This window comes from Chlorocebus sabaeus, chromosome 8 (assembly GCF_047675955.1).
Source record: "Chlorocebus sabaeus isolate Y175 chromosome 8, mChlSab1.0.hap1, whole genome shotgun sequence".
NCBI classification, from domain to species: Eukaryota; Metazoa; Chordata; class Mammalia; order Primates; family Cercopithecidae; genus Chlorocebus; species Chlorocebus sabaeus.
Window position 1 is genome coordinate 94,518,958 of NC_132911.1, and position 27,838 is coordinate 94,546,795.

Sequence of the window (27,838 nt, forward strand, 5' to 3'; positions counted from 1 at the left end):
TATAGAAGATTCTTTTCATTATCTGTTCTTTCCTCAATGTATTATCACATATTTTGACTCTCCCTTCTAACAATTCTGAAAAAAAACCATAATCAAGTTACTTAAATTTGTATCAGTTTTTTGAATTGCAAAAGAGTTGCTCTTGTAATATACACACAAATATAAACTTATTCATGAAAACGTTTCTTTTAAAGGGAATTGTGTAAAGAGAATATTATTATCCCACTGGTGCCAGCAATAACTAAGTAAGAGGGAAAGTTTACCTTCTTTTCTGTTGATCTTTGCTAGTAGCTCTAACTACTAGTTGTTAAGACATGCAGTGAAGTATTTCTGGAAGTGCACCAGGGGTCTGGCTTCAGCATTTCCCAACCATAGGACCTTAGTAATTTTTTTACTCAGTAAATTGTTTACTACTTTCTACTGTTTCCTCATATATATATATATATATATATTCAATACATTTTATTTTATACCCACTATGTGTGCCATCTGAGTGTGCTGAGGACACACTGATAGCCCTTTGAAAGGGCAGTGATGGTGGTGAAGATGGAGAGAAGTAGATAGAGGCATTGTGTCATCTAAACTTCAAATAAGACTAATGCATGCAAATATTATTTCAAGATATAAGGGGCTATACAAATGTAAATTATTAATATTTTATTTCTCACTCCCTATCCTTGTCTTCCCATGTAATTCAAGTGTCCTGAGGTATTTATTCACAGGGCCTTATAGATATATATCTACACTGACCACTTCGTTAAACACTGTATATATAAAGATTAGAAATAACCTAAATAACTATCTAGAGAGAACTGATGAAATAAATTATGGTACTTCTATATACAGGAATACCTAATGGTAACAATGACAAGAAGTAACCTCACTGAGCACTTACTGGATCCCAGAGGTGACGCCAAACTTCATTTACACATTAAGTTGCCTAAGTATTATAACACCCCTATGAGGAGAAATAATTATTATTGCTGTTTCACAGACAAGAGAACTGAAGAACAGAGAGGGTAAATAATTTGCCCAACATTTCAGAGCTAATAAGTGATGAAACTAAAATTTGAACCCAGGCAGTTTGGTTCTTAGCCTCTGCACTTAATGCTAGTCTTTTTCACAATTAGAAAGAGTAAAGCAATTCTGTAGGTATGGAAAGGAACACTCTCCAAGATATATTGTAAAGTGAAGAATAGCTCCCATTTCCTAAAGGAAAAAAGGAAGAAAGGAAGGAAAGAAAGAAGAGAAGAAAAGGAAAAGGAAATATTAAGAGAAAACATGCATGCATGTGCATAGAATATCTCTAGAAGGGTACACAAGGAAATGATAGCAATGGTTGCCTTCTAGGAGGGTCTCTGGATAGCTGGAGAACAGGATAAAAGAGTTAGCATTCACTAAAAGCCTCCCTGTGTCTTTTGATTTTTGAAACTTGTGCATGTATTATCATTTCAAAAGTAAATAGATTTTTAAAAAGTAGAGACCTCATAGTAAATCTTTGTAAAGCAAATAGTAACCTTGCAACATATATCTTATTTCCTAGGATATACTCTGCAATCAGGGATTCACATTTCGGGTGCCTAGAGGACCTCAGCTTCAGGATGATGACTTCAAGTGATTTCCTTATGTATTGCTCCATGACCTGTATCAGCATGCACCTAATGAAGTAAGAAACACTCAAAGGAATTGGCCTCAGTCAGCCTGCTCATGACTGTGTTACAATACAGGCCTTTCCCCTGGCAGCCCAATTCAGGCTAGCCCAGAAGGGCCTCTATCTGGAGCCTTTCAGCTCAGACCAGTACATAAAGGTTTAAAGCCTGGTAGACCAAAGAGTGACAGGCACATGGAATGTGTCTAATACATATTTTTTGAATGATAAACCAAAAAGAGCAAAAAAGAACAAAAGAAAAATGTAACTATACAAATTTATGTGCTCCACATTTGTACAATGGTGAGATAGATTTTTTACCTGTGTTTAATAAACTGGCTCTAAGTTCACTATGAAACAAGTTCTCAGAATGGCTCATTAAGCAAGAGTCATTAGCTTCAAAGTCATCGATGATACAAAAAGTTCTGTTTAATGTATCTTTTACCCCATGGGTCGGTAGGTGGAGGTGGGCACAGGAACAGGATATTAGCTTTTTCATCATAACTCGCACCATTTATCCAGTACATAAAAATCTTTGAAAATGATAAAGGCAAAACATCATGTTCTACTAATAGAATTTTAACTTTAAATAGAGACCTCTAGGAGCTGAAGTTAAAATAGGAAACTTTGGGGATTTAAATTTCAGCATTAATTTGGCTACCTGGCAAGAAAAGGCACTAAGGTTTTTAACGCATCAGAGGATGGTAAACACAGGATATGTCCAGTCTGGATTCAAGCATTTAAAGGTGTGAGAGCCCAAGTTAAATTCCTGGTCCTGAGGAGATGGCTACTTAAATCAGAAGGACATTTACTTTTAAATACCAAAAAACGTATGTAAATTGTATTATTGTTCCCAATTTTTCTCTTTCCTCCCTAAAAGAAAACTGTAATCCTGTGACTTGCCATGTGACTTGCCGTAGCATCTTCTCTATGGGAGGAATACACTTTCAATTCCACTTACATCAGGTTTGACTACATGACTTGTTTTAGTCAGTGAAATGTGACTAGAAGAAACACACAGGATATCTGAGCAGAAGTTTTAAGTGCTATTGCATTGTTCTGCCATAGTTCTCTTTTATGTTTGCCCCTAGAGTGACACATACCAAAGAAAATCTCCTTCAGCCTGGATTCTGGAATAAAGGACATATCTGGAGCAGACTCTGAGACAATCTTTAGTTGATTTTTAACGTAAGCAAGAAATAAATCTTTGTTGTTATGGGCACTAAGGCTTGTAACAAAGTTTGTTACTGCAGTATAACCTAATTAAAGCTGACTAATAAAAAGTGATAACTTGAACAACCATGCTTGCTACAGGAAAACATGAAATGAGAAAAAAGACTGGAGAAAAACATTCTTGTGTCAGCAGCCCCGCTCCCTCAGGCTGAGTGAACAACGAGCCTGGCAGTGGGCTCAGCCTCTGATGCAGCCTGCCCAGGTCAGTGATAGGTGGGTGACTGACATAAGCAACTCAGCTCTAGGTTGGGCCGCTCTCTGCCCTAGGCCTCTGGGTTTGCATACATAAAGACATAGGGCTCAGAATATGCGTTTGACTATCCATGTGATATAGTCATCAAAGCTGCTATGAGAAAATATTTGAATCTCATGACCATTGTGTAGGGGAAGTAAATGCATAAAAGCAGAATATTCATGTTCTTGGAAGGCTTCACAGGCAGCACTTTCTCAGCATCAAGTGGGGATTGCCCACTCTTGTCAAAGTGATGGGACCTCAGATTTTAGAAACCAGTAGGATTTTGACACACATCAAAGAATATTTTGTAAAGGGCTGGATAGTAAATAGTTTAGGCTTTGCAAGACATACCATCTCTGTCACAGTGATTTCACTCTACCATTGTACTGTGAAAGCAGTCATTAACTACATGTGATGAATCATCTCATCGTGGCTGTGTTCCAATGAAACTTTTTTTTTTTTTAACAAAAACAGGTGACTGACCAGGTTTGGCTTGCAGACCGTGTGTTGTTGATTCTTGATCTAGTGAAAAAGAAAATGGAACTTTGTTGCACCAATAATATCATAGTCAGCAATTCCATGTCAGTTAATGGAAAGTTGTTGTACACACTTCATTTAGAGAACCTTGAAGTAAGCATGCTCACTCAAGGAGCCATCATTACCATAAGTGGCATTACCCTGGGGAACTATTTGGAAAGTTTAACAGCAAACATTATATCATCAAATCCATGAAGGGTCCAGATATCTTAGCATGGGTGATTCACAAACCTAGTGCAGTTTGAGGACCCCCTCTAGAAGCGCCAACCAATGAGAGTACATGAAACATGCAGCGGCAACCATGAATACAGATTCTGAGAGCACAGAAAATACAAAAGTTGAGAAGTGAGTGTCTGTAGAAATTCATTATTCTGCCTTGTATCACTGTGGAATGTGCTCACTTAGTCCACACTTGGTTTGTCAGAAAGAACTTTAGCTCGTAGTACATGTCAGGAGAGTAATTATGAGTTGATTTAAGAAGGGAACACTGGAACATGGAGTTCTTTGCTGTATCTTGGCTTTTTAAAAATTTTACCAGGGGAGAAATATTTTTATGTCCCAAGAATGGCTTTTTGCTTATTAGACAAGAAATGAGTTTAAATATTTGGTACTCTTTCCCCCAAAGTCCAAAACACTTAAACATAAGTTTCTTGGGAGTTTTGGTATTTAAGTTCATTGCAATCATGGATTGAATATTCTCCTTGGCTCTTTTTGCAAATCATGCTACTCTCAGAGGGTCAGAGTAGTGTCCTACAGCCTTGCTCTGTCACCGAAGCTGGAGTGCAGTTGTGTCATCACTGCTTATAGTAACCTTGAATTCCTGGCCTCAAGCAATCCTCCCACCCCGGCCTACCAAAGTACTGTGATTACATGGTGAGCCACAGTGCTTGGCAGAGTTCTTAAACTAGGGAGCTTCTAGTTTTTGAAAACTGCAGACTGATGGGCTTTAGAAATTCTATTAATTCTGGGGTTTGGCTCCTTAATATGTACTTTAACCAATGCTGCAGGGATTGTGGTACAGTGGTCATCGAAGCATGTGGCAACAAACACAAGGACACCGATCTCTTGGAACCAAATACAGGGCACTGGTGGAGTGTCCTCACTGTGCTACTGCTGCAGCTCTGGGGAAAAATCTTACCTGTCAAGGCTGAAGTTCATGTTCTAAAAACGTCACAGCCACAGCGCATAGTGCATATACTCCTGGTTTATTGATTGGATTTTATTATTTCCTACTGACCACAGAATTTAAATTTAAGAGTAGTGTTTTTAATTATGTGTGTATAACAAGTAACACAATCCATATTTATTTCATTTTAGTTTCTGAATATAAAATAGGGCATATTTTTCCTAACATATGTTGCAATCAAACCAAAGATTGTTGTCGTTTCAGAGGAAATGCAAGTACCTCATGAGAAAAAAGTTATTTGTTAATTTTATATTTTTGTACAAGTTTTTATTTCATATGAAAAATAATTTTACCAAAAGCATAGAAATAAAACATGGATCCTGCTGCCTTTCTTATGTTCTTAATTTCTAATGTTACATCTTTGTTAGTATGACCCCTGAGTAGAGCAAGAATAATGACTTTGTATAATGGATATAATAGTATAAATTTGAAGATATACAGAAAAGATATGACCTGGGAGTCATATAATTCAGAGAAAATTACATCCAAACTAACAATAGTTTATACATAAATAAGAAATCTGCATATAACACAATAACACTATGACACTTACACATGAAGGCATAGCAAAACCATCAGGAGACTTCGAATCAGATAGGTATTAGTCTGATAGTGATTTTGCTAATCACTGTCTATGTGACCTTTTCTCAGGTCAACTGAACTTTCTGAACTTCATCCTCCTCCTTTGTAAAGTAGGAAGAAAAATATCCATTTCATAAAGTAATTATAAAAATTAAATGAGGCAATGTTTATAAAATATTAACATCACAGTGCTGAGAAAATTAAATTCCTTTACAAAATTTGACAACATTCCTGAACCCTGAAGAGGAATATGTTTTTTGTTTCCTTATGAGGAAATAATAATTTTTTTAAACTTTTCTTTTGAGTTCAGAGATACAGTGCAGGTCTGTTATATAGGGAAAGTCGTGTCATGGGAGTTTGTTGTGATGGATTATTTTGTCACCCAGGTATAAGCATAGCACCTGTTAATTATCTTTGCTGAACCTCTCCCTCCTACCACCTTCCACCCTCTGGTAGGCCCCAGTGTCTGTTATTTCCTTCTTTGTGTTCATGAGTTCTCATCATTTAGCTCCCACTTATAAGCGGGAACAAGAGGTATTTGGTTTTCTGTTACTCTGTTAGTTTGCTAAGAGCAATGGCCTCTAAATGTTTCTGCAAAGGACATGATGCTGTTCTTTTTATGGCTGCATAGTATTCCATGCTGTATGTGTACTGCATTTTCTTTATCCAGTCTACCATTGATGGGTATTCAGGTCAATTTCATGTCTTTGCTATGTGAATAGTGCTGCAATGAACATACATTTGCATGTGTCATTACGGTAGAATGATTTATATTCCTTTGGCTACACACCCAGTAATGGGATTGCTGAGTCAAATAATAGTTGTTTTTAGCTCTTCAAGGAATCATCAAACTGTTTTCCACAATGGTTGAACTAATTTACACTCTCACCAACAGTGGATAAGCATTCCTTTTTCTCCGCAACCTTGCCAGCATCTGTTATTTTCTGGCTATTTAGTAATAGCCATTCTGACTGATGTGAGATGGTATCTCACTGTGGTTTTGATTGGGATTTCTCTAATGATCAATGATGTTGAGCTTTCTTTCGTATTGGCCACATGTATGTTGTGTTTTGGAAAATGTCTGTTCCTATCCTTTGCCCACGGTTTGTTTGTTTGTTTGTTTGTTTGTTTTTTGAGACAAAGCCTCACTCTGTCGCTCAGGCTGGAGGGCAGTGGTGTGATCTCGGCTCACTCAAACCTCTGCCTCCCGGATTCAAGTGATTCTCCTGGCTTAGCCTCCCAAGTAGCTGGGACTACAGGCACAAGCCACCACACCCAACTAATTTTTGTATTTTTAGTAGAGACAGGGTTTCACCATGTTGACCAGGCTAGTCTCAAACTCCTGATCTTGTGATCCTCCTGCCTCAGCCTCCGAAAGTGCTGGGATTACAGGCGTGAGCCACCACCCCCGGCCTGCTCACTTTAAAATGGGGTTGTTTTTTGCTTATAAATTTGTTTAAGTTCCTTTTAAGTGATGGATATTAGACCTTTGTCAGATGCATAGTTTGTGAATATTTTCTCCAATTCTGTAGGTTCTGTTTACTCTGTTGATAGTTTCTTTTGCTGTGCAGAAGGTCTTTAGTTTAACTAGATTCCTTTTGTCAATTTTCGCTTTTGTTGCAATAGCTTTTGATGTCTTCATCACGAAATCTTTGCCTGTTTCTATGTCCAGAATGGTATTGCCTAGATTGTGTTTCAGGGTTTTTATAGATTGGGTTTTACATTTAAGTCTGTAACCTATCTTGAGTTGATTTTTGTACATGATGTAAGGAAGAGGTACGGTTTTAGTCTTCTGCATGTGGCTAGTCATTTATCACAGCACAATTTATTAAATAAAGAGTCATTTCCCCATTGCTTATTTTTGTCAGCTTTGTCAAAGATCAGATAGTTGTAGGTGTGTGACTTTATTTCTGGGCTCCTAATTCCGTTTCATTGGTCTATGTGTCTGTTTTTGTACCAGTACTATGCTGTTGTGATTACTGTAGCCCGGTAGTATAGTTTGAAGTCTGGTAGCATGATGCCTCCAATTTTGTTCTTTTAGCTTAGAACTGCCTTGGCTATTTGGGCTCTTTTTTTGTTCCATATGAATTTTAAAATAGTTTTTTATAGTTTGTAAAGAATGTCATTGATAGTTTGATAGGAAGAGCACAGAATTTATAAATTGCTTTGGGCAGTATTCTCATTTTAATGATATTGATTCTTCCTGTCCATGAGCATATAATATTTTCCCCTTGGATTCATTTCTGATTTCTTTGAGCAGTGCTTTGTAGTTCTTCTTGTAAAGATCTTTCACTTCCCTGGTTAGCTGTATTCCTAGGTATTTTATACTTTTTGTGGCAATTGTGAATGGGATTGTATTCATGATATGTCGCTCATCTTGACTGTTGGTGTATAGGAATGCTAGTGATTTTTGTACTTTGATTTTGTATTCTGAGACATTGCTGAAGTTGTTTCTCAGCTTAAGGAGCTTTTGGGCTGAGACTATAGGGTTTTCTAGATGTGTAGGATCATGTCATTTGTAAACAGGGATAACGTGACTTCCTCTCTTCATATTTGGATGCCCTTTATTTCTTTCTCTTGCACAGTTGCTCTTGCCAGGACTTCCAATACTATGTTGCATAGGAGTGGTGAGAAGGGGCATCCATGTTTTGTGAGGTTTTCAAAGGGAACCCTTCTACATTTTGTCTATTCAGTTTGATGTTGGCTGTGGGTTTGTCAAAGATGATTCATTACTTTGAGGTATGGTCCTTCGATACCTAGTTTCTTGACAGTTTTTAACATGAATTTTATCAAAAGCCTTTTCTGCATCTATTGAATCTTGTGGTTTTTGTTTTTAGTTTTTATGTGATGGATCACATTTATTTATTTTCATATGGGACGTTGCATCCCAGGCATAAAGCCCACTTGATTATGATGGATAAGCTTTTTGATGTGCTGCTGGATTTGGTTTGCCAATATTTTGTTAGAGACTTTTACATCAATGTTTATCAAGGATATTGACTTGAAGTTTTCTTTTTTTTTTAGTGTGACTCTGCAAGATTTTAGTATCAGGATAATGCTGGCTTCATAGAGTGAGTTAGGGAAGGGTGCTCCTCCCCAGTTTTTTGGAATAGTTTCAGTAGGAATGATATCAGCTCTTATTTGTACACCTGGTAGAATTTTGCTGGGAATCCATCTGGTCCTGGGCTTTTTTGGGTTAGTAGGCTATTACTGATTCAATTTCAGAGCTCATTATTTGTCTGTTCAAGGAATCAATTTCTTCTTGGAGCAGTCTTGGGAGGGTGTATGTACTCAGGAATGTACTCATTTCTTTTAGATTTTCTAGTTCGTGTGCACAGAGATGTTCAAAATATTCTCTGATGGTTATTTGTATTTTGGTGGAGTCAGTGATAATATCCCCTTTATCATTTCTAATTTTATTTATTTTGGTGCTCTCTGTTCTCTATTAGTTATTAGTTTAGCCAGTGGTCTATTTTTTATTAATTTTTTCAAAAATCTAACTCTTGAATTTGATGGTATTTTGAATTTTTTTCTGTGACTCAATCTCCTTTAGTTTGGCTCAAATTTTGATTATTTCTTGTCTTTTGCCAGCTTTGGGGTTGTTCTGTTTGTTCTCTAGTTGTTTTAGTTGTGATGTTGCGTCGTTAAGATACTTCTAACTTTTTAATGTAGGCATTTAGTGCTAAAAGTTTCCCTCTTAACACTGCCTTAGCTGTATCCCAGGGATTCCAGTATGTTGTATCTTTATTCTCATTAGTTTCAAAGAGCTTCTTGAATTCTGCCTTAATTTCATTATTTACCCAAAAGTCAGTCAGGAGTATGTTATTCAATTTACATGTAATTGTATTATTTTGAGTAATTTTCTTAGTCTTGATTTGTAATCCTATTGCACTGTGATCTGAGAGAGTGGTTGTTATAATTTCAGTTTTTTTGCGTTTGTTGAGAAGTGTTTTATTTCCAATTATATAGTTGATTATAGAGTATGTGTCATGTGGTTAGGAGAAGAATGTATATCCTGTTGTTTCAGTTCTATAAATGTCTATCAGGTCCATTTGATTCAGTGAAGATTTCAGGTCCTGAATATATTTGTTAATTTTCTTCCTTGATGATCTGTCTAATACTGTCAGTGGGGTGTTGAAACCTCCCACTATTATTGTGTGGAAGTCTAAGTCTCTTTGAAGATGATACAGTTTTGATCTGTGTCCCCACCAAATCTCATGTTGAGCTGTAGTCTCCAGTATTTGCAGGTGGGGCCTGGTAAGAGATGATTGGATCATGGGGGCAGATTTCTTATGAATGTTTTAGCAACATCCTCTTGGTGTTGCTCTTATGATAATGAGTTCTTATGACATCTGGTTGTTAAAAAGTGTGCAGCACCTCCCCTCACTCTCTCTTGCTTTTGCTAATGGCATGTGAAATGCCTCACTTTCCCATTGCCTTCCACCATGATTAGAAGCTTCCTAAGGCCTCCTGAGAAGCACAAGCCACTATACTTCCTGTACAGCCAGTGGAACCATGAACCAATTAAACCTCTTTTTGTTATAAATTACTCAGTCTCAAGTATTTCTTTATAGCAGTCTGAGAACAGAGTAATACAGAAAATTGGAACTGAGGGGTGGGGCATTGCTGTGAGGGTACCTGAAGATGTTGAAGTGACTTTAGAATTGTGTAATGGGCAGACATTGGAAAAGTTTGGAGAGCTCAGAAGACCAGAAGATAAGGGAAAGTTTGGAACTTCCTAGAGACTGGTTGACTGGTTATGACCAAAATGGTGGTAGTGATATGGACAGTCAAGGCCAGGCTGACGAGGTCTCAGATGAAAATAGGCACTTATTGGAAACTGGAGTAAGTGTCACTTTTGTTAGGTCTTAGCAAAGAGCTTGGCTGCGTTATGCCCCTGCCTAGGGATCTATGGAATTGGGAACCTGTGAGTGATGTTTTAGGGTATCTGGTAGAAGTAATTTCTAAGCAGTAAAGCATTCAAGATGTAGTCTGGCTGCTTCTGACAACCTATGCTCATATGTATGAACAAAGAAATGACCTAATGTTGGAACTTATATGTAAAAGGGGAAGCAGAGCATAAAAGTTCATAAAATTTGCAATCTGGCCATGTGCTAGAAAAGAAAAGCCCATTTTTCAGGTGAGGAATTGAAGCAGGCTGCATAAATTTGCATAAGTAAAGAGAAGTCAATTGATAAAAGCCAACAGAATGGGAAAAACCACCTACTCAAGCCTCAGTAATGACAGACGCCCCTCCCCTCACCAAGCTTGAGCATCCCAGGTTGACTTCAGACTGCTGTGCAGGCAGCCAGAATTTCAAGCCAGTGAATCTTAGCTTGTTGGGCTCCGTAGGAGTGGGATCTACTGAGCAAGACCACTCTGCTCCCCGGCTTCAGCCCTCTTTCCAGGGGAGTGAATGGTTCTGCTTCGCCGGTGTTCCAGGTGCCCCTAGGGTATGAAAAAAACCTCCTGCAACTAGCTCGGAGTCTGCCCAAATGGTCGCCCAGTTTTGTGCTTGAAACTCAGGGCCCTGGTAGTATAGGCACCCAAGGGAATCTCCTAGTCTGCGAGTTGTGAAGACCGTGAGAAAAATGTGGTATTGGGGCCAGATAACACTGTCCCTCACGGCACAGTCCCTCATGGCAGCTTCCCGTGGCTAGGGGAGGAAGTTGCCCAATCCCTTGCACTTCCTGGGTGAGGCGATGCCCCACCCTGCTTCTGTTCATCCTCTGTGGGCTGCACTCACTGTCTAACCAATCCCGGTGAGATGAACGGGGTACCTCAGTTGGAAATGCAGCAATCACACGCCTTCTGCATTGGTCTCACTGGGAACTGCAAACCAGAACTGTTCCTATTCGTCCATCTTGCCTGGGACCTTTTTGTGTTTTCTTTAAAGACTCATCTTTAATTTGCTCAGCTTTCACGAATTCTGGAAACAAAAAGTATATCCCATTTAGAGTCCTGCAACATAAGCCCAATCTAAGCACATTATTGTTTTGTTTTTTGTAACTACTGTGTGTTCATTGTAGAAGAATTAAAACATACAAACTAAAAAGAAAGAATAAAAGCTATCTATCAAATCTACAAATCAGAGATAATCATTGGTTACATTTTGTATAAACATGTCTTTGAGACATTTTTGATATGTATTTATACATAAAAACCCTTTAGTCACTCTGAAATAACCATCTCTCTCAATCAACTGTACTTATATAATATAGGCATTATCTTTAGTTGTTTGCATATACAATAATTCATTTAACAAATCTATATTTTTAAGTATTTAGATTATTCCACTATTTTTATTATTAAAATGCTGCAATTATAATCCCATGTATATAAAACTATTTCCTTCGTTCAAATTCTTGTATACAGAATTTTTGCCTGAATGCAAGCACGTTTAAAATCCATCATAAATTTCCATATAGAACTTCATTCTCATTTCTCCACTAGAGGCTTGTTTCTTTCTCTGCTTCTAAAACATCACCTGTATAACATGCGAACTCACTGTAGCTACCTTCGCAGACACGCAGCCCATAAACCTTCTTACTGTTAATGTTTCACTAACATCCAACCTCCAATTCTATCAAGGTGTTTTTTCTTTTAAACAATTATAATTGTCCTAAAATAAAGTTTTTTTCTGTAACTCATTATTTATTCAGACACTAATTGAGATTCTAATATGAGCAAAACATTATTGAAAGTAAGGAGAAATTTAGTAACTCTTCACCCTCAGTCATGACTTACATGATTAGAACAAGAGTATAATGTTGGATGTTGGCAGGGTTCCTATGAGGTGGATTTGCTCCTTTGAATATCACTCTAGTTTCTGAACTAAATCCCCATCGTGGTCTCAGTTCTGGATACTATCCTGTGTTGGACATCATGTTCTTTCTCCCTAAACCTTTCCCCACTACTTGGTTCTAGCAGTTTTCATCGTGGCAGCTCCCAGAGACGCCCTACCTTGCCTAGCCCTCTGGCTGGCTTAGTCCCATTTTGAGCTGGCTTTTACTTCTTAATCCAGACCATTGTTTCACACTGAGAGATCTGCCATATATTTATATACATACTCCTTGGCTACATGGAACTTAGTTTTTATATTTCTATGCTAAGAATTGAAGTCCCAAGCTCTGGTGCAAATTCAAACCTTCATTTATTCTTTCAGTATGTATTTACTGGATACCTACACTGTGCTTAGTGCCGGGTGAACAGCAAAGCAAGGAGAGAAACAGATATGGCTCCTATCCTTATAGAGCATGCAGCCTTCAAGGGAAGGGATTCTAGCACCTCTCATTGCAACACTTCTCCCAGGCACTTGTTAACAGAGATACAGATGTATCTATCATGCAATGTCAAATGTCATGAAGGGTATAAGCATATGTAACTGAAGAAGTATAGGCATTCAGGAGGGAGATCTCTTCTGAATTGCAGATATCAACAGAGAATCTGATAATGATATGAAAGTTGATCTAGAATAGGTCGGATTCTTATTGTTAGAGTAGGAAAAAATTTTTCATTATCTTTCCAAGCAGTATTGATGAGAAAAACAAAATAAGAACATCTTTTCTAATTTTACTACTTTCTGGTCATCGATCCTTATTGGCCTGGCTTTGTCATCTGTAAGTTGGGTGAATGATACTGCCCTGACATTCCACTGCAGATCTGTGAGGTCAAACCAAGATAATGTAATTGGATATATTTTTAAATTGTGCAGCGATCTACAAGCATAAGGAACATTTAAACATTCAGCATTAGCATTTTGGGTGTCAAGATATCAAATCACAATTAATAATTCTACCTGAAACTCATTTAAAGAAAATTCATCATAAAAAAATACAAAATACTTTCAGTGTAAGTTGAGCTATTATTTTGGCAAGTGATCTTTCAAGTTAGATTGAAGTTTTATGGAGCAATTTCATAAATTATATTACTAATTGCAGTAACTCTCATTAATGTATTGAGTACTCTGATAAATACCTTACATCAGTGGTCCCCAACCTTTTTGGCACCACAGGCCAGTTTTGTGGAAGACAATTTTTCCACAGGTGGGGGCTGTGTAGGGGGGAGGTTTTGGGGTGAAACTGTTCCAACTCAGAAAATTGGGCATTAGTTAGTTTCTCTTAAGGAGCGTGCAATCCAGATCCCTCACATCACAATAGGGTTCATGCTCTTATGAGAATCTAATGGTGGCCTGACAGATGAGGCTCAAGTAGCATTGCTCCCTCACCCGCTGCTCATCTTCTACTGTGCGGCCTGGGTCCTAACAGGCCTGATTACCTGTTCGCAGACTGGTTACCAGTTCACGGCCTTGGGGTTGGGGACCCCAGGCTTACATATATTATCTCATTAAATTGTCATCACAACACAGTTAAATAGAAACCACAGTCTTTTTATTTTACAGGCAAATAAAATAAAATTTTTTTATTTTAAAGAATTCTCTAAGAGAATTAGAGAATTCGTGTGACTTGCCCAATGTCACATGATTGTTAAGTGATATAACAAGGATTTAAACACAAAATTCTAAAACTCAGCAACCTATAACCACAAAAGTATATTATAAATAGTACTCCATCAAATAATTTATTTTTCAACTTTTAGGAGCTACTGTAATGATAATGGTGGTGATAGTTGTAAAGTTTGAAGTTGAGTTGACTAGACTACAATGTTGAGGCTTAGAAAAGCTAGAGAGGTAACCCAAGGTCACACATTACTTTTGTAATCTATTAATGTGTCACAGACTTTTGCTTAAGACTTGAAACAGTAGTTTTATTTTGCTCACATTTTTGGTGGCCAGGAATTCAGGAAGGGCCTGCCTGAGTGTCTGTCTCTAATTCACATGGTATCAGCTAAGGCAGCTGGGGCTGGGGGAACCACTTTCAAGAAGGCTTCTTTACGACACATTCAGCACCCCAGTTTCCTTTACCTCTCTTGTTCTGCACAAAGTGTCTCATCCTCCGAGGTTTGTCCACATGGCATGGGCTTCTCATGGCACGGGCTTCTCACAGCATGGTGATCTCAGAGTATTTGTACTCCTTAGATGGGGACCGGCATCCATAAGGCACAAAGCACATATGCCAGGCCACTGAAGGGCAATAGCCCAAACTGGCAGGGCATCACTGCCACTATGTTCTATTGATTAGAGCGGTTACAGTGCCTGCCCAGATTCAGGAGCTGGAGATATGGACATTGGGGGATTGTGGAAAACTCACATCACAAAAGAAAATATAGGATAGGAGTTTCTATTAGAGCTACCTTTGAGAAATACAATCTACCACACAGATTCAATTAATGGCTGAGGTCAAGTATCTAATACCAAGGATTAAATTCTTCATTTTTGCATTACACTGAAACTTAGATAGCCTAGCAGGACAATGATTAATGGACCTATTTTAAAAAATTCAGCATGACATCAACACATGCCACTGCTGATAAGTTGACATTCACATTTCCATCATGCTTCTTCAGAAGATGACAGTTTCTGTTCCGCTGAGTACACTGAATTCTCTACTTTTGCCTATAATTCTTGCATTCACGTCATGGCTCCACCCTTTTAAAGGCATAAGCCCAGTGGATTCAGGACTTCAGCAGATAAGATAGGTACATTTCAGGGGTCAGAGGCTACCTAGAAATGTCATTGTTTTTAATTTTTAGGATATACTCCATTCTTCAGCATCCTGGGGCTTAGTCATTGCCAAAATCTGCTTTTGAAAGCAGGATTTTTTATAGAACAAATTCTCTGCCACATGATTAAAGTTATACAGTGAACCCTTGAGGATTAATTTAAATGAACCCTAGTGAAAAATATAATAACACTTACAAGCTTAACAAGATAAGAAGTTTGAACTGAACAAGAAAAAAAGATTAGATTTTTGTTTATCATTTTTAAAATTCTTCTTATATTTAAACAATTTTAATTTTAATTTTAGATTCGGGGGTGCATGTGCAGTTTTGTTACAAGGGTATATTGCGTGATGCTCAGGTTTGAGCTTCAGTCGATCCTATCACCCAGATAGTAAACATAGTATCCAATAGGAATTTTTGCAGCTCCTGCCCCTTTTCCTCTCTCCATCCTCACCAACATGTTATCTTTTGACTTTTTAATGATGGCCATTCTGACTGATGTGGGATGGTATCTCATTGTGGTTTTGATCTGCATCTCTCTGATTATTAGTGATATTGACCATTTTTTCACATGTTTATTGGACACTTGTATGTCTTCTTTGGGGGTTATTAGTTTTATTCTTGACTTGTTTAAGTTCCTTGTACATTCTGGATATTAGCACTTTGTTGGATGTATAGTTTGCAAATATTTCCTCTCATTCTGTAGGTTATCTGTTTATTCTTCTGCTGTGCAGAAGCTCTTTAGTTTAATTAGGTTTCACTTGTCAAGTTTTGTTTTTGTTGCAATTGCTTTTAAAGACTTAGTCATAAATTCTTTGCCAAGGCTGATGTCCAGAATAGTGTTTCCTAGGTTTTCTCCTAGGATTTTTATAGTGTGAGGTTTTATATTTTAGTCTTTTATATTTCTTGAGTTAATTTTTATATGTAGTGAGGGATGAGGGTACAGTTTCACCCTTTTGCATATGATTAGCCAGTTACCCCAGCATCATTTATTGAGTAGGCAGTCCTTTCCCCATTGCTTATTTTTGTTAATTTTGTCAAAGATCAGTTAGTTGTAGGTGTGCAGCTTTATTTCTGGATTCTCTGTTCTGTTCCATTGGTCCATGTGTCTATTTTTGTACCAGTACCATGCTGTTTTGGTTACCGTAGCCTTGAAATATACTCAAAGTCAGGTAATGTGATGCTATGGTTTTGTTCATTTTGATTAGGATTGCTTTGGCTATTTGGGCTCTTTTTTGATTCCATATGAATTTTAGAATTTTTTTTCTAATTCTGTGGAAAACGACATTGGTAATTTGACAGAGATATCATCGAATCTGTATCCTGTGGATTTACTTAATTCATTTATTAACTCCCACAGTTGTTTTGTAGATGCCTTTGGGTCTTCTAAATTGACTATCATTTCATCTTAAAATAAAGACCATTTTATTTATTTCTTTTCCATATATGTATTTTTTTTCTTGCCTTATTTCATGGTTAGTTCTTGTTGTACAGGTTAGTAGAATGTTGAATACAAGTGGTAAGAATTCAGGGGTAAAATGTTCAGTCTTTACCATTAAATATACTGTTAGCTGAAAATTTTTGTAGATGCCCTTGGTCAGATTGATAAACTTTCTTTTCATTGTAGTTTTCTGAGATTTAAAACAATCATAAATAGGTATTGAATTATGTCCAGCGATTTTTTGGATCTAGTAAAATGACCATATAATTTTTGTTTTGTTCTGTTAATGTGGTGAATTACAATGTTTAACTTTACAACATGAGACCAATCCTGGGATAAAAAATCCTTAGTCTTGAAGGGATAAACTTTTTTTATATTTCTTGATTTGATTTGCTAATATTTTATGATTCAGGGATTATTTATAAATGTGCCACTTGATTGCTAAATATTTGGAACTTCTTGTTTTTTTGTTAGTTTTTCAGTTTTTTCTTCTGTATTTAGAAGCTCTATTATTAATTTGTATGCACATAATAAACTTGGCATTTAAAAAATATACATGGCCAAATAGTAAAAAATTTAGATTTTAGGGGTCATACTGGCTCTGTCACAACCCACATCTGTCTTTGTAGCTCTAAAGTAGACAAAAACAATATGTAATCAAATAAGGATGGCTGCATTCATAAAACATCATTTGAAAAAGAAACAGGGGCCAGGTGTGCTGGCTCACGCCTCTAATCCCAGCACTTTGGGAGGCTGAGGTGGGTGGATCATGAGGTCACGAGATCAAGACCATCCTAGCTAACACAGTGAAACCCCATCTCTACTAAAAAACAAAAAATTAGCCGGGCGTGGTGGTGGGCACCTGTAGTCTCAGCTATTCAGGAGACTGAGGCGGGAGAATGGTGTGAACCCAGGAGGCAGAGCTTGCAGTGAGCCAAGATCAGGCCACTGCACCTCCAGCCTGGGCAACAGAGCAAGACTCTGTCTCAAAAAAAAAAAAAAAAAAAAAAAAAAAGCAGACAAAAAACAAACAAAAAGAAAGAAACATGTACAAAAACTAACTCAAGATGGATTAAAGACATGAATGTAAAACCTAGAACCATAAAAACCCTAGAAGAAAACTTAGGCAATACCATTCAGGACACAGGCATGGGCAAAGACTTCGTGACTAAATCACCAAAAGCAATGGCAGCAAAAGCCAAATAGACAAATGGGATCTAATTAAACTAAAGAGCTTCTGCACAGCAAAAGACATTACCATCAGAGTGAACGGGCAACCTACAGAATGGGAAAAAATTTTTCTATCTACCCTTCTGACAAAGGCCTAATATCCAGATTCTACAAGGAACTTAAACAAATTTACAAGATAAAAACACACAACCTCATCAAAAAAGTGAGCGAACGATATGAACAGACACTTCTCAAAAGAAGACATTTATGTGGCCAATAAACATAAGAAAAAAAGCTCATTGTAACTGGTCATTAGAAAAATACAAACCAAAACCACAATGAGATAGCATCTCATGCCAGTTAGAATGGTGGTCATTGAAAAGTCTGGAAACAACAGATGCTGGAGAGGATGTGGAGAAATAGGAACACTTTTACACTGTTGGTGGGAGTGTAAATTAGTTCAACTATTGTGGAAGACAGTGTGGCGATTCCTCAAGGATCTAGCACTAGAAATGCCATTTGATACAGCAGTCCCATTACTGGGTATATACTCAGGGATTATAAATTATCCTACTATAAAGACACATGCACACATATGTTTATTGTGGCACTATTTATAATAGCAAAGACTTGGAACCAACCCAAATGCCCATCAATGATAGACTGGATAAAGAAAATGTGGCATATATACACTATGGAACACTATACAACCATAAAAAAGAATGTGTTCATATCCTTTGCAGGGACATGGATGAAACTAGAAACCATCATTCTCAGCAAACTAACACAGGAACAGAAAACCAAACACTGCATGTTCTCACTCATAAGTGGGAGTTCAACAATGAGAACACATGGACACAGGAAGGGGAACATCACACACCGGGGCCTGTTAGGGTGTTGAGGGGAAAGGGAGGGAGAGCATTAGGACAAACCCCTAATGCATGCAGGACTTAAAACCTAGATGACAGGTTGATGAGTGCAGCAAACCACCATGGCACATGTATACCTATGTAAGAAACCTGCACGTTCTGCACATGTTTCCCAGAACTTAAAGTAAAATATAAAAAAAGAAAAAAACAGGTAGCAGGCCAGATTTAGCTCACAGACTGCATTTGCTCATTCTTGAAATAGAATTGATATGTCTTTTTAATGAGTAAGCTTTTTTGTCATGATGTAATGATGATGTCTCTGGTGGTACTTCTTTTCTTGACATCTACATTGTCTTATTAATATAAATACTTCTTTCTCATTCTTACTATTTTCATCATATTTTTTCTTTTAATATATTTATGTCTTTATATGTAATGCATTTCTTTCAAAATAGCATATAGTTGGGCATTGCTTTTTTCCCACTCTAATACTCTCTGCTTTTTATTTTTTTATTTTTTTTCTTTTTTATTTATTTATTTATTTATTTATTTAACTATACTTTAAGTTCTAGGGTACATGTGCATAACGTGCAGGTTTGTTACATATGTATACTTGTGCCAAGTTGGTGTGCTGCACCCATCAACTCGTCAGCACCCATCAACTCGTCATTTACATCAGGTATAACTCCCAATGCAATCCCTCCCCCACCCCCCCCGTGATAGGCCCCAGTGTGTGATGTTCCCCTTCCCGAGTCCAGGTGATCTCATTGTTCAGTTCCCACCTATGAGTGAGAACATGCAGTGTTTGGTTTTCTGTTCTTGCCATAGTTTGCTGAGAATGATGATTTCCAGCTGCATCCATGTCCCTACAAAGGACACAAACTCATCCTTTTTTATGGCTGCATAGTATTCCACAGTGTATATGTGCCACATTTTCTTAATCCAGTCTGTCACTGATGGACATTTGGGTTGATTCCAAGTCTTTGCTATTGTGAATAGTGCCACAATAAACATACGTGTGCATGTGTCTTTATAGCAGCATGATTTATAATCCTTTGGGTATATACCTAGTAATGGGATGGCTGGGTCATATGGTACTTCTAGTTCTAGATCCTTGAGGAATCGCCATACTGTTTTCCATAATGGTTGAACTAGTTTACAATCCCACCAACAGTGTAAAAGTGTTCCTATTTCTCCACATCCTCTCCAGCACCTGTTGTTTCCTGACTTTTTAATGATTGCCATTCTAACTGGTGTGAGATGGTATCTCATTGTGGTTTTGATTTGCATTTCTCTGATGGCCAGTGATGATGAGCATTTTTTCACGTGTCTGTTGGCTGTATGAATGTCCTCTTTTGAGAAATGTCTATTCATATCCTTTGCCCACTTTTTGATGGGGTTGTTTGTTTTTTTCTTGTAAATTTGTTTGAGTTCTTTGTAGGTTCTGGATATTAGCCCTTTGATGAGTAGATTGCAAAAATTTTCTCCCATTCTGTAGGTTGCCTGTTCACTCTGATGGTAGTTTCTTTTGCTGTGCAGAAGCTCTTTAGTTTAATTAGATCCCATTTGTCAATTTTTGCTTTTGTTGCCGTTGCTTTTGGTGTTTTAGACATGAAGTCCTTGCCCATGCCTATGTCCTGAATGGTATTACCTAGGTTTTCTTCTAGGGTTTTTATGGTATTAGGTCTAACATTTAAGTCTCTAATCCATCTTGAATTAATTTTCATATAAGGAGTAAGGAAAGGATCCAGTTTCAGCTTTCTACTTATGGCTAGCCAATTATTCCAGCACCATTTATTACATAGGGAATCCTTTCCCCATTTCTTGTTTTTCTCAGGTTTATCTAAGATCAGATGGCTGTAGATGTGTGGTATTATTTCTGAGGACTCTGTTCTGTTCCATTGGTCTATATCTCTGTTTTGGTACCAGTACCATGCTGTTTTGGTTACTGTAGCCTTGTAGGATAGTTTGAAGTCAGGTAGAGTGATGCCTCCAGCTTTGTTCTTTTGACTTACGATTGTCTTGGAGATGCGGGCTCTTTTTATTACTCTCTGCTTTTTAATTGGAGTATCTAGTTCATTGCCTTTTGTATGATTATCAGTATGGTTGGGATTAAAACAATCATTTTGCTTCTTGTTTTCTATTTGTTCTATCTTTTCTTGAGACTCCACTATTTCTTTCCACCTTCTTTTTGACTGGTCAATTTTTTATATATTTCATTTTATCTTCTCTTTTAAATTTTTATCTGTAATTCTTTTATTTTTAGTGATTTCTTTAGTTATTATAATATGTATCCTTAACTTATCACAGTCTATTTTAAATTAATATTACAGCACTTCCTTATAATGTAAGAATCTTCCAAACTATACTTTGATTTATACACTTGCTGTACTTTGTGCTATTATTGTCATACATTTGACTTTTACAGATAATTTAAACCACACAATAAATTGTTATTATTTATGATTTAAACAATCTGTGTTTGTGTCTGAAATGTCACTATCTGGATGATCTGAGCATCTGTTATATTGTCTATTGTTTTCCTTTGTTTCCATCCCGTAGTTTTGTCTCCCCGTGTGCCTGATCTTTTAAATTTCATGCCAGTTGTTGGTATTTGAAGAAGTACAGAGGTAATTTGAAGTCTAAAGTAACGTTAACTTCATCTCAAATAATATTTGCCTTTGTTTCTGGCAGATACGTTGGAACAAAAGCAATACCAGCTTACCTTAATCCACTCAGGGATTGAAGTGATTCAAAACTGAATGTCAGTCCTTGTGAGGGCTGGACTACATCAGTTTACCCTCAGTCCTTAGGTAGAGGTCTTCTCCTAAAATTTGGAGATTTGTAGGGCCCTCCCTCTCCTTGGAAGCCTCTACATTCTTGTTTGCACCCTCCTAAGCTCACAATGCTGTTGGAAGCTCAGTTTAGCTTCTCAGCCTCCGCAACTTCTCTTGTAGAATTAGTTACTACCTCTGCAGAAAAGTAGTCCAAATATCAGGCTTGCCTTTCTGGGTTTTCTTCTCTGTGCTTTTGTTCCAGGTATTCATTTCTTCCTTTGTAGCTCACCAATATTCTCATATTTTTAAAAACAATTTTTATCAAATTTTTCTAGTTGTTCTTAGCAGTAGAATTGGTTCAGATCAACTAGTTGACCAAGCTGAATACATTTTTTCATAATTCCTAAATTTGTTTATGTATCTCCCCACGATTATATTTATAATTAATTTTTTATCTGGATGGGTTTTTAGTAATATTACTTATGAAAAACTTTCTTATTGTGAATTATGATACATTTAGAAAAACTCATACAAAATCTAGATACAACTAATTATTATAAAACGAATATTCAATGTAACTACCACAAAGGTCAAGACTTTTAATTTTAAGCAAAAATTATCTGACTTAAGAAAGTTTATAGATACTCTCCAACAAGAATGGTTGTCACAGTGGAATATAGCAATGTTAATTACAATGATAGGCACATAGAAACTAAAGAGTACGAGTGCTACTTACAAAGAAATGAGAACTTTGTCTCAATAAATTTTATTAATTCCAAGTAGAATGTACAGTTCTCAGAGTGGGAGTAAAATAGGAATATTCAGAAACCAGTTCACTGACCAAGGTTGAAAATAAATGCACATCACGGATAATTCAAAGAAGTGGGAAATGGATTATGTTGTTCACAACACTTTTCTCACCAGGATTAGGATATAAAGGGTTGAATCTCACAATCTGGAGCATTTCCATTTGTGAATAGTAATTAAATTTTATTCATTAATTACATATACTTTAAAAGTTAATGTTTCTTACAAATCACACAAATATAGAAAGGATAAATTGATGATACTATCTGGTACAAAAGAAAATAATGGTAGAAAATAAAACAAGCTAAGGTTAGTACACCAACATCTTTATCATAAGTTTATGTAGTATTTTTAGAGGTGAGCTACACATTTGACTCTGAATTTCTTTTAGTGACAAAGCAAAGAGGGAAAAACAATCAGTTTCAAGATTCACAGTACTACAAACGATTGTTTGAAGATTCACAAACAAGCCAATTGTTTAGGAGATGCACAGCTGTTCCTGGTACTGGTATCTGAGAAAAATTTCTGCTATGGACCTTATCCCGAAGCTACTTAGATGAATATACAAATTAGAATGTACTGATTTATTTTTGACCAAGAACTTGGGAGCTCTTTCTCCTGAATTGACATTATTAATTAATCTCCATGTTATGCTCCCTTCCATCGGGAACAGAAGGTGTATTAGTCTAAAGCAATGGCTTGCTAGATCACAGTTTAGAAGCTAGAAAAAGTTAAGTAAGTAGGAGGTAGGAAAAAGATATTTGTCTTAATCATCTTTAGTGACTCACCCTACTTAATGGTTTCAATATGCTCACATATCTCCTTTACAATTTTGAATTTAAGACACATTAGATGTGACATAGAAAATAAGTTGCTAAAATGGACTGGACAATCACATGAATATGAGTAAATTAGTTGTGAATATGAACAAGAAGGATACTAAAGACATGTCCAATCAATACAGAGTTAAATTAGAAGAGAATTTATACCTCATCTAGAGGGCTGAGATAGATGTTTTCCTCTGCCACTTCCCTACAAACAGCGGCTCTACTAAACGGTATTTGATTTCAGTGAACTATTTTAAAGTAGAAACAAGGAGAATCAGTGTGAAAAGGGTGTACTATGGTTTTGAAGAGTTATGACTTTCCAAAATCCATGTCAAATCAAGGTGTAAACAAAACATAAAGTCACCTCTGGGACCCAGTAAGTGCTCGATAAGGAAATTCTAGGACTAAAACTATATTCTATTACATTAAAAATTACTGGCTGGCTTAACAGCAGGGTACAGAGGAAAGAGTCCATAAACTACTAGAAATTATCCAATCAGAAGAATAAAAAGAGAAAGATTGAGAAAATATCAGCATTGCCTCAGAGACATGTGGGAAAATATCTAAAGTTCTATTATATGTGAAATAGTTCTAGAACTAAAGGAGAGAAATGCTAGAGCATAAAAGTTATTTGACAAAATAATGCCCAAGTTAGTTCTGCTTCTCATTAGGATCTAGAAAGTCACAAGAGAACATGGCTCCCATTGTAACAATGAGTAAAATCTACAAAATCATGATTTTTCTTGCTTACTATCAACTGTTACACTATAGCTCTGAGCTGTTCGTGCTATTACTGAATCAATATAACCAAAATGTTGTGGGTTACACTGAAGCAACATTTGTGAAAGGGGTAAAATCAACCCCATTCCTGTAGAAGGGATCTTTGCCATAGAAACTCTGACACTAGAATTTCTTCAGGCACAGTAGCTGTCCATAGGGCTGACTGTTGTCCTATCAGGGTGGTTGAGAAATAGCAGATAAACTGTTACAGCTCAATCTCCTCTGTTTTAATCTTCAGGAGTTGGGAAATTGGGCATATCTTTGTTGTTAAGTACATCAAGAAAATTAAATAATTCTTTGGATCTAGCTGTAATAACAATTATACCCAATATTTATTAAGCACTTACAATGTACCAGGCACTATTTTAAGTTCTTTTAGTTGTTATTATACTCAATCCTCCTAATAAATCCTTTAGGTAGTTACAATTAATCATTCCCCTTCACATATAAAGAAACTCAGCCCCTGAGAGGATGGATGAGGATCTTTCCCAAGGTCACAGTGTTAGTAAATGATGATGCTAGTATTAGAACTTGGGAGCTCTTTCTCCTGAATTGACATTATTAATTAATCTCTATGTTATGCTCCCTTCCATCAGGGACAGAAGGTGTATTAGTCTACAGCAATGTCTTACTAGATCACAGTTTAGAAACTAGAAAAAGTTAAGTAACTAAGAGGTAGGAAAAAGATATTTGTCTTAATCATCTTTAGTGACTCACCCTACTTTAATGGTTTCAATATGCTAACATATCTCCTGTGCAATTTTGATTTTAAAAAGCACTATAGACATATTTAACTTACTGAGCATTTGTGTTTAGTTATACCTTACTGTTCCTACCCACTAATCATATGAATTGTTAAAATATTAGTCATTCTTTATAATAGTTTATAAAAATAAAAGTTTTTATTTTAAAAATTCTATTATGATAACCAGTTTTCATCAAGAAAAATATGTTATCAACCTAAAAGGCTCAGAAAATTGGCATAAGTATCATCATTGTCATTTCAGTAGTTTAAAAAATCATACCTTATTCAGATAAACACTGCTTTATTCTTTGATGTCTTTTAATAGAAAATAAACTATGACATGAATAAAAACTAAAATAGAAACCTCAGCCTTGCTTTAAGGGACAAAAAAATCAAATAACTAGGGCCTCATTTCTCCTTTCTCTTTTTTTCCCTCTGAAGTTCTTCCAATTTTCTGCCTAAACAGACTCTGCCTCCATGTGTTGTATATCCTCAATACTTGCATTGGGTCCTCTCACAGGGCTGCAAAAGTACTCAAGTCCACTGAGTAGGTTGGTGGGTTGTTCAGTCAATTTGGCATTAACATCTGAAAGTACTTGTGTGCATGGCCCCATTTCTGCCCAGCTGCTGGGCTTGTCTGTATAAAATAAGGCTAAGTCCGTAGTTGTGGAAGGTCCACTAAAGCTACTCACTCACCTTTGAGACACATGAGAGCTCCCTTCAATCAGAATTGAAATCAAAGAATATGATAATTAGAAAAGAGTTAAAATCCGGAGAAGGAAACTGGGATCATTGTTCTGTAAGACATTTCTGAGCCCCTCAATCAAAGGAAGAGTCCTTCTGGTTATTATCATAGCAAATGCAAGTGGAAAAAAATAATTGGCAATCTAGTATAATAATATTATTCAGGTTGAGGAAATATTTTAAAATAATTCATTGAATTATGAAGCAGACATATTGTCTTTGCAATTAGAAATGTTTAACTCTCAGGAATTAACACTGTAGATTTGGTAATGTGGTGTCTTTAACACATCTTTCTTTGGGTGATATAATTTTGTAGGCATAGAAGGAAACTCAGTAGAGAATAGCAACATCGAAAAAGAACAGAAGAAATGTTAGTGAAAGATTTGGGGATTTGGGTGTTGGTGTTTTTAAGTGCAAAAAAGAATTAGCTTTGTATCACTCCATCCTTAGCATCCTTAGATGTGGTCATCAAAGCCTTCCATCAAAGGGGGAAGAACTATTATATATTTATATGAATATATACTACATAGAAATAAATTCATATTTCTAGAGTTATATTTACATATTTATGTATTATGTATATATATTTATATTTCTAGAGCTCAGTAATTCTGAATTTTTAAGATCACCTTTAGTTTTTGAAGATGTATATATTTTCATAGTCCAATATTCAATAGTCACCAAAATGATTCCTTCTTCCTGTCCCCCAGACACCAGATCCTGCCTTCAGATATTACCAATTGTTTATGTATGCTTGCAGAGCATTCTGTGCATGTTTTACTACATATATAAACTTATATTTTCATTTTTTATCAAATGGCAGCATATTACATGCATTATTCTGTGTCTTTGGAGTTTGTTAATGTTATTAGTTTATCTTGTACATATATATGTATTCATTGCATAAAGAGATTTCTTATTCTTTTTTATAACTGCATGTGGGAGAATATCAATTTAACTAGTCCCTTACTCAGCTTCTGCTAATGTAGCCATGTGGGAATATAGGCCCAATGTAGCCAAATCACAATTTTCTAAAGGATGCCAATGCTTAAAGATTTTATGCTAAATCTTCCATATTTTAAAAGAGGATACTAATTTTTAAAGATTTTAGAAAACTATGCAAACATATAGTCTATATACTATAAATTACATCAGCAAGTTAAATCTGACTAGTGGGCCACCCACAGTCCACTTTTTAAAAAATCTCTGGTAGCGAAATTGGAACAGTCAACAGATGAAGAAGCATATATGTGACATCCATTCAATTTATAGGAATGTTGACATTAACTTATTGATCTTCTTTCATAAAAATATTTTTAAATTTTTGATCTTTTCTTTGAACCAAAACATGCCATTTAAGGCTAAAGGACTTACAAAATTGGGCCAACAAGAAGAAATACATACAGACTGTGATTCTTTCAATAAGGTGATACTCTGGTAGCATATGTAATAAAAGTTAGGTTTTTCTTATTTTTTCAAATATTTAAATTTTTATTTGTTAGCTTTACTTCCATAAAATTACATATATATGCTTTAAAAGATAAAACAGTTCTGCAAGTTTTATAATATTAAATAGGCTATTTCACATCCCACTCCTACAGATAGTCAGTTCATATTCACAGGAAGCAATTGTTTTCACTTCTTTTAGCTTTTTTTTTTCTATTTTTTTTGCCTCATTTTTTTTTTTTTTTTTTTTTTTTTTTTAAAGACAGAGTCTTGCTCTGTCACCCAGGCTGGAGTGCAGTGGCGCGATCTCGGCTCACTGCAAGCTCCGCCTCCCGGGTTCACGCCATTCTCCTGCCTCAGCCTCCTGAGTAGCTGGTACCACAGGTGCCCGCCACCACACCCGGCTAATTTTTTGTATTTTTAGTAGAGACGGGGTTTCACCGTGTTAGCCAGGATGGTCTCGATCTCCTGACCTTGTGATCCGCCCGCCTCAGCCTCCCAAAGTGCTGGGATTACAGGCGTGAGCCACCGCGCCCTGCCTCATTTTTCTTTAAAAAACGCTTATGAGAGAGAGGGCAAGATGGCTGACTAGATGCAGCCACATGGAACAGCTGTCACTGAGGGATCCTGAAGACTGGCGGACTCCTAACAGATCTTCAGAGGGAGCCCCCTGAGAGTGGATGGAGGGAAGAAACAGAAGCTGGGTTGAAAGGAGAGGAAGCTAGGAACCCTGCTTGGGGCTACTGTGCACTGGGACTTGTTCTGGCCCCCAGCAACTGGTGAGTTGAACTGGAAAGGGGCAACCCACTCTAACCAGGGGCCTCTGGAATCCTGACAGGAGGAGACCCCTCAATCACCAGGGACACACAAGTTAGCAAGGAGAGCTGCTTAAAGAAGTGATAGGGACAGCAAGCCAGCTGATGTGGAGCCCAGAGAGTTTGCTGCAGGAGTGTCTGCAGCAGAGCATGACCAGGGAAGCCCATCAGCCCAGGCTTGACTTGCCCCCATAGCCGACTTTAACCCTAGGGGAACTGTGGGACCTGAACTCTGTAGGGCAGTCTTGCCCATCAGACAGGAAGGACCAGTCCAACTTGAGCACCCCTTGGCCAGCTGGTCTCTCCTGGGGGCCCAGACTGGCCACACTTGCTTGCAGGGCACACTTAGGTGCCCTGGTGTTCTGCATCATAGTT